The sequence below is a fragment of the Bactrocera tryoni genome, chromosome 3, assembly GCF_016617805.1.
Source record: "Bactrocera tryoni isolate S06 chromosome 3, CSIRO_BtryS06_freeze2, whole genome shotgun sequence".
Classification (NCBI taxonomy): Eukaryota; Metazoa; Arthropoda; class Insecta; order Diptera; family Tephritidae; genus Bactrocera; species Bactrocera tryoni.
In genome coordinates, this window is record NC_052501.1 from 51,182,791 (window position 1) to 51,193,777 (window position 10,987).

The 10,987-nt window shown below is 39.4% G+C and overlaps 1 pseudogene; it reads right to left on the reverse strand.

Moving 5' to 3' along the window:
* Nucleotides 1-7,100: 7,100 nt before the first annotated feature.
* Nucleotides 7,101-7,682, reverse strand: LOC120770659 (annotated as a pseudogene).
* Nucleotides 7,683-10,987: the final 3,305 nt, after the last annotated feature.

Here is a 10,987-nt window from a genome sequence, read left to right on the forward strand (position 1 = left end):
ATCCAGCTGTTTCTATTATTTACACTTAAAAAATGATTTGCATGCAAAAAATGCCCTCGACCCACAAGTGGCACTCGGTGTGTGCAAGAAATTTGCAAACAAATATGCGGAAAAGTTATTTCCCTCTTCTCTCTCTCTCTCTTTTCTCTTCGCTGTACCTTTGCATCACTTTCTACACTGCAATAATATTTCTTTGCGCCTCCATTTCGCGCATATGTTCCGGCTCAATTGCGGTCACTTGCTGCCGGACAATAACAAAAACATATCATTAGCTACACTCAGCTGCCGCCGGTAATTCTTTGCAGAGATCGGACAGACTCGCATTGCTGTTTTGAGTATTTTATTTTCACGACACCCACACGCATGCTCATATACATACAGACACACATAAAACAACACACGCAAGTACGACTTATCAAAAAATAAACAACAACAAAAACAGCAGGTGGAACCGTTGAGTGGCCCAAAGAAATGCCCTGAATTGCCGTCAAAGTGGGCAACAGTGCTTTTGAGAGTTGTAAGAAAAATGTCGACATTGGATTGGGTGACATTGTCGCTGTTATCGTTGTTGTTGTTGCAAACGGCAACTCAAGTGTAAGGTTTGCGTTAAAAACACAGCAAAGCAGCAGGCAAGCCTTGTCGCAGCCCATTGTAGGTCAACAAGTCTACAAAAGAAGCTCAGTTGAGCCCATAAACAACACAGATTGTTTGCTATTCTTGCTGCTGCTGTCGCTTTTTATCATCTGTGCATGCGTGTCATACGATATTTGCGCATATATTGTAGCAGTTTTTCGTTTCGCTCCTACATGGATTTAAAAAGCCTGGTGGGACTTAGTAGGGGTAAGCATGTGCTTGAGTACGAAAGGATTGCATTTGCTTTATGATTGTTTACTTCTTACAGATTGAATTCTTGTTGCTGTGTATTGAAGAAGGAGCAGAAAAACACTTTTGTGTGCAGTTATACGTATGATATATGACATATGTTAGTGTATGTGTGTTTGTTAAACGCAAAATTATTCTGATCTTTGTTTAAGAAAATTTTAGTTTGAAAAACAATATATTAAATATTTGTTTATTACATTGTAAAAGGAGAGGGACATGATATTTCGTTCAATGAGAAAGATTAAGATGGGTTGCACTCCATTCCATAGATCAGTTTTGTAAGAATGGACCATATAAATAGATTTAAATCAATCATCTATTGTAAAACGTTCTACTCAACGTGAAGTTTCTGCAAGTACTATTTCACGATGGCAACGCTCATCCACATTATCTGAGGGCCATCTGCCGGCCGAGGAGGTCTCATTGACCTATTTTGGAAAATTGGACCATATAAATTAATTTAAAACTAGTCACTTATTGTTTAAAACTTTTCTTTGCGAAGAATTTTTTTCCAACCTGAAGTTGTTGTGAGCTACCTGCCGGCTATGGAGATCTCAGAGAATACCCATGCATTAAAACCCTCGGCTATAATTACAGTAACCGTCTTCTGCAATGAGGCTTCGTTCACTAGAACTAGAACAGAAGATCTGTCCTGGTCCAATGCGCGCCAGTCCATCAGAATGTGGTGACTTTACAGCTACTTAATCATTTTGGTATTCAAAAATCTCTATTTGAATATTTAAAAACTTAACTTGCCTAAGACTAATTTTAATTAAATTTTCACAAAAGGTTTTCCTTAGTAGCCGGCAAAAACAAAATCCAGATTAGTACAGAGTTAAGTAGAGTTTACAAAATAGGAACGATCCAGATTTATATCAAGTTTGTTATAAAATCTACGTTCCAACGAATTCACTTTTCCAATTTTGAAGGTAAGATTTTAGGGGCAGCTACCCTGTTATGACTCCTACAATATGAATAACTTCGCTTTTTTCCTATAAGAAGGAGCGTTTGGTCTGCTTTCCATCAACCCTACGCCATAGTAGCTTCCATAGTCTTAAAGCGGAAATATAGACGTAACGCATTTTAAAGTGGCACAAGTGCGCGTCACCTCCTAAAAAAGCTTTGAAAACTTCTTAGTTGTCTTTTCCTGAATCCTATAATAATATGTATAATTGCTTAAATCCCAAATCTAAAAAAGTTAACATAAAAACATCAGTGAAACCGTATTGACTTTGCTAGATTGAGACTGAAACATGTCAATAGTCCTACCTTTAGCGAACCAGAAAGCATAGTAGAAACTTCCGTTAGCCATCTCAACAAATCTGTTACACTCTCAAATCGTTCTGTCCTTCTTATGATCTGTGTTAAATAAATTTAGATGTCACAACGGCCCGGTGTTTTAAGCTGTCCAATTGAGATCCCTGCTAGGATCGGCTTCTTAACCTAACCTACTGAAACTGCGGCTAATATACACTAAGTTTCATCAACGGCACTTTTCGTCAACAATTTAGCCTCGAATTACAAAATTTTAGTGACTTCTGGAGTAGCCCTCTTACGCTTACGTAGCTCAGTCACGCACTGCACGTCTATTTGTTTTTCATTTGTTTGCTTTTATTTTCATTTCTTGTTAACACGTATTTCTTTAGACCAAACAGACTTCGCACCACCTCCACACAGCTCCGCTTACCATTTGGTTATCCGGCTGCGCAATTATGCTACATGATGCTACCATTCTGCTCGTTACTTTTTTGTTTTGTAATATCTTTACTCGCTTCCATTCCCCTTCCTTTCACGTGCCATTATTTGCTCACTTGCCGGTCCATTCGTTTATCCACCTCTTATTTTCAACTCTGTTCTTCTCATCTATATTTTTATTCTGTCAATCCCTATTATTTCTGTCCGTCTATGCGATCATTTGTTTATTCCGCTGCTTCCTACCTTTGATTTTAAATAATTTCGTTTCAGCTGAGAAAATACAACACAACAGACAAATATTCATACAATATGTATACTGGAATATGCAGGATTGTATGTGTGTTAAGAAAATATTTAATTTCCCATCACGTAATTCACTGCCAGTCGGCCAGCCAGTGACAGTCTAAGCTGCAACCGCGCGTACTCGGCTCACTACTTCCCAGAAATTCTTCTTCTCTCTCTGACCCCCCTGGCAGCCTGTGCTGTGTCTAATTCAATATACTCGTATGCATGTGTTTGTAGTGTTAGCATTGTTATAAATGATGCTAAACGGCTTTCCTTTTTATACTCTCGCAACAAAGTTACTAAGGAGAGTATTATAGTTTTGTTCACATAACGGTTGTTTGTAAGTCCTAAAACTAAGAGAGTCAGATATAGGGTTATATATACAAAGTGATCAGGGTGACGAGCAGAGTTGAAATCCGGATGTCTCTCCGTCCGTCCGTGCAAGCTGTAACTTGAGTAAAAATTTAAATATCATGATGAAACTTGGTACACGTATTTCCTGGCTCCATAAGAAGGTTAAGTTCGAAGATGGGCAAAATCGGCCCACTGCCACGCCCACAAATTGGCGAAAACCGAAAACCTATAAAGTGTCATAATTAAGCCATAAATAAAGACATTAAAGTGAAATTTGGCACAAAGGATCGTATTAGGGAGGGGCATATTTGGACGTAATTTTTTTTTTAAAGTGAGCGTGACCCCACCCCCTACTAAGTTTTTTGTACATATCTCGGAATACTACTATATCTATGTCAACCAAACCCCATAGAGTCGTTTCCTTCAGGCATTTCCATATATGTACAGTTCAAAAATGGAAGAAATCGGATAATAACCACGCCCACCTCCCATACAAAGGTTATGTTGAAAATCACTAAAAGTGCGTTAACCGACTAACTAAAAACGTTAGAAATGGCAGAAGGAAGCTGCATCCAGTCTTTTTTCAAAAATTGAAAATGGGCGTGGCGTCGCCCACTTAGCGATCAAAACCCATATCTCAGGAACTACTGAACCGATTTCAATGCAATTCGGTATATAATATTTTCTTAACACCCTGATGACATGCACGATATATGGGTGAAATCGGTTCACAACCACGCCTTCTTCCAATATAACGCAATTTTGATTTCCATCTGATGCCTTGTCTGTATAATATATGTATACATTAGGAACCAATGATGATAGCGGAATAAAACTTTACACAAATACGGTATTTGAGAAATATATAAAAGACGGATAATTAAATCTCGATTATCACTTTATCATGCGAGAGTATAAAATGTTTGGTGACACCCGAACTTAGCCCTTCCTTACTGGTTCACTTTTTAGTTTGATAACTATAATATATTTATTTGTAATGGAAATGACATTAATGTAACAACGGGGACGGGGCAATTATGGCGACGAGTACGTTCTTGTGACATTTGCCGACATGCCGAGTCCTGTCAGTCACTTTGGAGAATGAGAGTTTGGCAACAATCCGCATCAGAGCGAATCGTTGATTCGCTCCCACGCCCGACGGCAGAGAAGGGCGACGTGTCCAAAGATGTCTACTATGGCATCTGTCCCCACCACGAAGCAAAAATTGTGCTTGGTGATTCCCAAGCAAGGGTGGGGAAAGAAGGCATCTTTGGTACAATAGTTGGCAAATTCTGCCTTCATTGCTAAACTTCTCCAAATGGGTTTAGACACAAACAACGATTGTCTGTAGTACTAGATTTCAACACAAAAAAAATCATTAAGCTACTTGGCGGTTTCCGGGTCGAGAATATCGGAACCAGATCGATTATGTTGCGATAGATGGACGATATGAATCCAGCGCCTTGACGTCTGCATGCTCTGAGAATATAACATCGACTTGGACTAATATATTGTTGTAGCGACATTTACGTAGTTCAGAGACTTAAGAGATAGTGATTACGTTGGTTAAGCAATGTTGTCCGGATGGAAGAGAACACTCCACCTTTGAAGATTTTCGAATCAGTACCTCTCGCTAGAAGAAGAAGAAGATATCCACTCAGTTAGGGACATCAGGTGGAGAAGGATCTGGCTATACTTGGTGCCTCAAATTGGGGCCAAATAGTGAAAAAAATGACTGTGGCACTGTTGGTAACTTGGCTATAACCGCATAAGCGGTGTCAATGCCAGTAAAGAAGAAAAAGGCTAATGTCAGTCGGTTTCGTCTAAGTGTCCTGGTTAGTCGAAGTCATGCAAAGGCTGAACAATGGAGGAGAAAGTTCATTTTCACTTTTTACATGGACTGGATTTTTTGGCGCATTAATGCCTATTGAGTAGTGTACAGAGTCCGTTGTGATTTAAGTGTATACCTGCCTGCGAAGGCCTAACCTCACGGCGCTTTCTATTCCTAGAAGCACGTAGATCATTACAATGCGTTCATCAGCGCCCCAAAAGCATAAATGCATTCAGCACTCATACCTTGGAAAACCAAAGTATGAAAGCGTTCTGCACTTATTCCTTAGTTCTAATTGGTTCGGGTGGATAGAGACACCCTAGCCTCCTTGGTCGGGTACGAGGCCGACCTAAAACCTCTGCCGTACTCTGGGTACGGCACCCGACCGCAATGCGACTCCACATTGGACAAAATGCCCTGCCTGCATTTAGGTTTAAACCACAGCCACCACGAATCTCCACAAAGGGCCAAACCCAATCATCAGAGTTACCTCCAAGGGCTTAAGGCTCCCCGTGGTACCAGGTTATAGTCTCTGGTGAGACTTTGTAGCTTTCGCTACTACCAGTTGAGCTCCCAAAATCCCATAACTCAATGACAGTTGACATTTTTCGCTTGAACAACAAATGCCTTTATATTAGGAATTAATACAAAGTCTATAATATCATTTCAAGCTGAGTATTATAACACTATTTCTGACTTAGACCATGCTAACATTTAAAACAAGACCTGTAATGTCAGACACAGTGCATGTAGATTTTAGTCGCCTCTTACGACAGGTATGCCTTACCCGCCTGCAAGCAGGGGTGCACAAAAGTAATCTTCCTATCAGAAGATGCTATAAATTTTGCAATTGACCTCTAATGTCAGTTCTGTTTTGACATTTGTGTAGTAAAACATACGAAATACACGTAAATAAACAATGGTACGCTACACTGCTCCAGAACGCGGGTTATTGGTGACTATTTATTTGACCAATAATCGGTCGGTGACTTTGGCACAACGTGAATTTCGTCACAGATTTCTTGTCCGTCCGATGCCTACTGGTGAAACACTGCGACGTTTAGCCGCTCGCCTTGATGAGACTGACACAACACGAGATGCTGCCAGGCGTGGCAGACTCCGGAGTAGCCATTCTGCAGAGAATATTGCTGCTGATGCCGAGGATGCCATGGAAGCGCCGTCGACATAGACCAGACGACGTGCCACGCAAATGGGTATCAGTAGACGGTGTTTACAGCGAATTTTGGTACAAGATTTGAAGATGTTTCCACAAAGTTCAGACGGTGCATCAGCTGCTAGCTGCTGACCGCCAAGTCCGTCTTAATTGCCACCAAGAGAAAGATGATTTTTCATCAAAAATAATCATGAGTTATGAGGCCCATTTCCATCTTAGCGGGTACGTAAATAAGCAAAATTTACGCTTCTGGGACACTGAGGCCCCACGTGTAACCCACGAAGAGCCATTGCACCCGCTTAAAGTCACTGTATGGTGTGTTGTTTTCACTGGAGAGGTCAGCGGACCTTTTTTCTGCGAAGACGTCGCGGGCCAAACGGTTATTGTGAGTGGTGAGATCGCCCGTTTTGGATATTTGCACTGGCCAGCAAGATCGCCTGATTTGACCGCTCCAGGCTTCTTTTGTGGGGCTTTTTGAAGTCGTGGGCTTATGTTAAGACTTTAACAGCTCTTAAAGACAATATCCGTCAAGAATGTGAGTCCTATCGCCGGAAGTTCTGGCTAAAGTGATGGAAAATGCTATAAAAAGGGCTCAAATGACAATCAACTATGGCGGCTGCCATTTACATGATATCATATTCTCGACTTGATGTAAACAAATTTAAAAGACCAAATAAAAATAATCCACAAGCGGAATCAAAGTTTTTAATTTCTTAAAAAAGTTACAGCCAAAAAGCATCGTAAGGGTATTTTTGCGCCACCTTGTGTATCTAAACTTACGCTGTCAAATAGTAACACTTCAAAGATAAAACAAAAGCCGATTTTTTGTAATCAAGCACCAACCTTTAATTTCTTCATTAAACTTACAATTCAGTAAAGCTAAGCTCGCGAATTGGACGATTTCTTGATCTCGTCATACAAGTTGTTACCAGGACACTCAGTAGAGCCGACTTCACGATGGCCGCAAAGAATGTAATTAGACAAGATTTGACCACGTGAGACGGCATCGGCAAGCAGAGCATTAGCGGCAGCGATCTGAGCAGTAGTTGGAAAATTTTCTGTCAGAGAAATGAAGACATAAAAGAGCCTGAACTCTGCTCTCCATCACTCACCATTGTAATTACCCATGAAGGCGCCCACTGTACTCCACCCACGACCCTCATACAAGGAGCCCATGTGGTAGTTCTGCATGTTACCCATCTGTTGAGAGCATGCGGTTTGGGTGGATCAGTAGGTGCCGGTGGTATGACGTATAACGGCGTAGGATAAACCACTCGCCAAGCTAAAGCGGCTAGCAGCAGAACGACCACCCCATATTGCTTTGCTGATGATATTCACACCGAAGACGCACCGAAGACACATTGGTGCGCTGGAGCACAGTGAGCAGCACATGATACGATTTGAAAAGGAGCCAGCCATACCGTTTACCTGATCGTGATTGCCGAAGAACAGATTGTACATATAAACATGAACATATTGTTTTGCAGTCGCACACATGTCTCAAATGCAACAGATTGTATATCTGGAAGTATTAGCTGTAAAATATAGCACAGGTTATATGAAATTAATATGTACAGGCGTTTTTGCATTCATGCTAACAAAAGAAATAAAAAAATTCGCAACCATCAAATTGCGGTTATTGCGCTTAACCGGCAGAACTTGCAAAAATTACTTTAACACTATCCGTCGTGAACTAATAACAGTCAATTAATATGTATGTACAGGCATTTTTGCATTCATGCTAACAAAAGAAATAAAAAAATTCGCAACCATCAAATTGCGGTTATTGCGCCTAACCGGCAGAACTTGCAAAAATTACTTTAGCACTATCCGTCGTGATTACGGCGCCCTCTGATGTGGATTTAAATTTAAAAACTTTTGCAACAGCGCCATCTATTGTGATAAGTAGAATATTGGTAAAATAGAACGAAAAATGAAAACTTTAAAGTCTTTTTTTCTAATACATACATACATATTTTACCTACCGTTATATTTATCTAGAATTCTCTAGAATAGGTCTTTTTGTTACTTTGAAGTAAAAAGAAAAATAAAAAGGAGTTCAGTTCTATTTATACCAACAAAAAAAAGCAGAAATAAAGAGATGCCCAACACATCTCTCATTGGAAGTAAGAGAACAATTCCTGAACGTCAAAACCACCTGAACTCGATCAACTGTCAGGAGGTTTTGACGTTTAGCAATTGGAAACGAAGGAAGTCCAGATTGAAATCTTACCAAAATATAAGCGAACGGAGAGATTTGTTACATCGTTCAAGACTACTCCTAAAAAATGTAAAACAACGAAAATTAAAGAAACGTGAACCTTAAAAACTGTTATTAATTGAGAGTTCACAAGATTAAATGCCTTTATTAAGTATTGAAAGTTCAAAAGTCAGTAGTTTTAATATATACATACGTATATATTAAAAAATCGAAAAAAAAGATATTAATAGTTTCTCAATATAATAAATGTCCACTAAATTAGGTTGTCGAAAAAGTCTTCCGGTATTTTCGCTAGTTGGCGCTAAAAGCGCGTAGCTCTAGTTTTATCATCGCATCGGGTCATGCTATACCTTTTTTGGAAAGCTCATTTCACGCGCTAACACGTGTTTGATTGATTGTCGTTTCTTTTAAGTCGTTCGTGAGTTATAGCGTCGCAAACATGGAGCAAAATAAAGAGAAAATACGGCATATTTTACAGTACTACTACGATAAAGGCAAAAATGCATCTCAAGCCGCCAATAAAATTTGTGCAGTTTATGGACCTGATACAGTTTCCATTTCCACCGCACAACGATGGTTTCAACGTTTTCGTTCTGGTGTAGAAACTTGCGATAAAATCGCTGAATTGGTCGAAAGAGACCGGCATAGTAGCAGCCGTAGCATCAAGAGCTGGGCATGAGTCATCAAAAATTCATTTCAATTTCAATAAAAAACAAGTAAGGAAGGGCTAAGTTCGGGTGTCACCGAACATTTTATACTCTCGCATGATAAAGTGATAATCGAGATACTGTTATTAGCAACTTTTTTGCGAGAGTATAAAAATGATGCCCTCTGGATTACATGAAAATGTCTGAGAGATTTAGCGATATTTTCGGTGAAAAATTAGGTTATGTTAGGTGAGGCACTAAGTTCTACGTGTTCGATATCAGGGACTTTGAAAAGTTATAGTCCGATCACGACAATTTCTCTACAAGGGTTACCTCAGCTCAAATACCATATTTGTGTAAAGTTTTATTCCGCTACCATCATTGGTTCTTAATGTATATATTGTACAGAGAAGGCATCAGATGGAATTCAAACTAGCGTTATATTAGAAGAAGGCGTAGTTGTGAACCGATTTCACCCATATTTCTTAAATGTCATCAGGATGTTAAGAAAATGTTATATACCGAATTTCATTGAAAAGGCCACGCCCATTTTCAATTTTTAAAAAAGCCTGGGTGCAGCTTTCTTCTGCCATTTTTTTTGTAAAATTTAGTGTTTCTGACGTGTTTTGTTAGTCGGTTAAGGCACTTTTAGTGATTTTCAACATAACCTTTGTATGGGAGGTGGGCGTGGTTATTATCCGATTACTTCTATTTTTAAACTGTATATGGAAATGCCTGAAGGAAACGACTCTGTAGAGGTTGGTTGACATAGCTATAGTAAATTCCGAGACATGTATAAAAAACTTAGTAGGGGAGGGGCCACGCCCACTTTTCCAAAATATGCCCTTTCCTAATGCGATCCTTTGTGCCAAATTTCACTTTAATATCTTTATTTATGGCTTAGTTATGACACTTTATAGGTTTTCGGTTTTCGCCATTTTGTGGGCGTGGCAGTTGGCCGATTTTTCCCATCTTCGAACTTAACCTTCTTATAGAGCCAAGAAATACGTTTACCAAGCTTCATCATGATATCTCAATTTTTACTCAAGTTACAGCTTGCAAGGACGGACGGACAGGCGGACGGAGGGACAGACAGACATCCGGATTTCAACTCTACTCGTCACCCTGATCACTTTGGAATACATAACCCTATACCTGACTCTTTTAGTTTTAGGACTTACAAACAACCGTTATGTGAACAAAACTATAATACTCTCTTTGGCAACTTTGTTGCGAGAGTATAAAAATAAAAATTCAATAAAAATACAGCAAAACTTTTTTTTGACAACCCATTATAATAACATTTCATTGTAATTGTATATGTTGGGCGTCTTAATTTAAATGCCCAAAAAGTATGATTTTTTCCGATCTGGCCACAATGGAAAATGTTATAAAAAACCCTAATTTTGAGGCGCTCTCCTACTTAAATAAATTGGACATCCCTTTATCCATGAAATAGCGTTTCACTTTCAGGAATACAACTAGAGGCAAATGTATTGTATATGTATGTATCGGGTGATTTTTTAAGAGCTTGATAACTTTTTTTAAAAAAAAAACGCATAAAATTTGCAAAATCTCATCGGTTCTTTATTTGAAACGTTAGATTGGTTCATGACATTTACTTTTTGAAGATAATTTCATTTAAATGTTGACCGCGGCTGCGTCTTAGGTGGTCCATTCGGAAAGTCCAATTTTGGGCAACTTTTTCGAGCATTTCAGCCGGAATAGCCCGAATTTCTTCGGAAATGTTGTCTTCCAAAGCTGGAATAGTTGCTGGCTTATTTCTGTAGACTTTAGACTTGACGTAGCCCCACAAAAAATAGTCTAAAGGCGTTAAATCGCATGATCTTGGTGGCCAACTTACGGGTCCATTTCTTGAGATGAATTGTTCTCCGAAG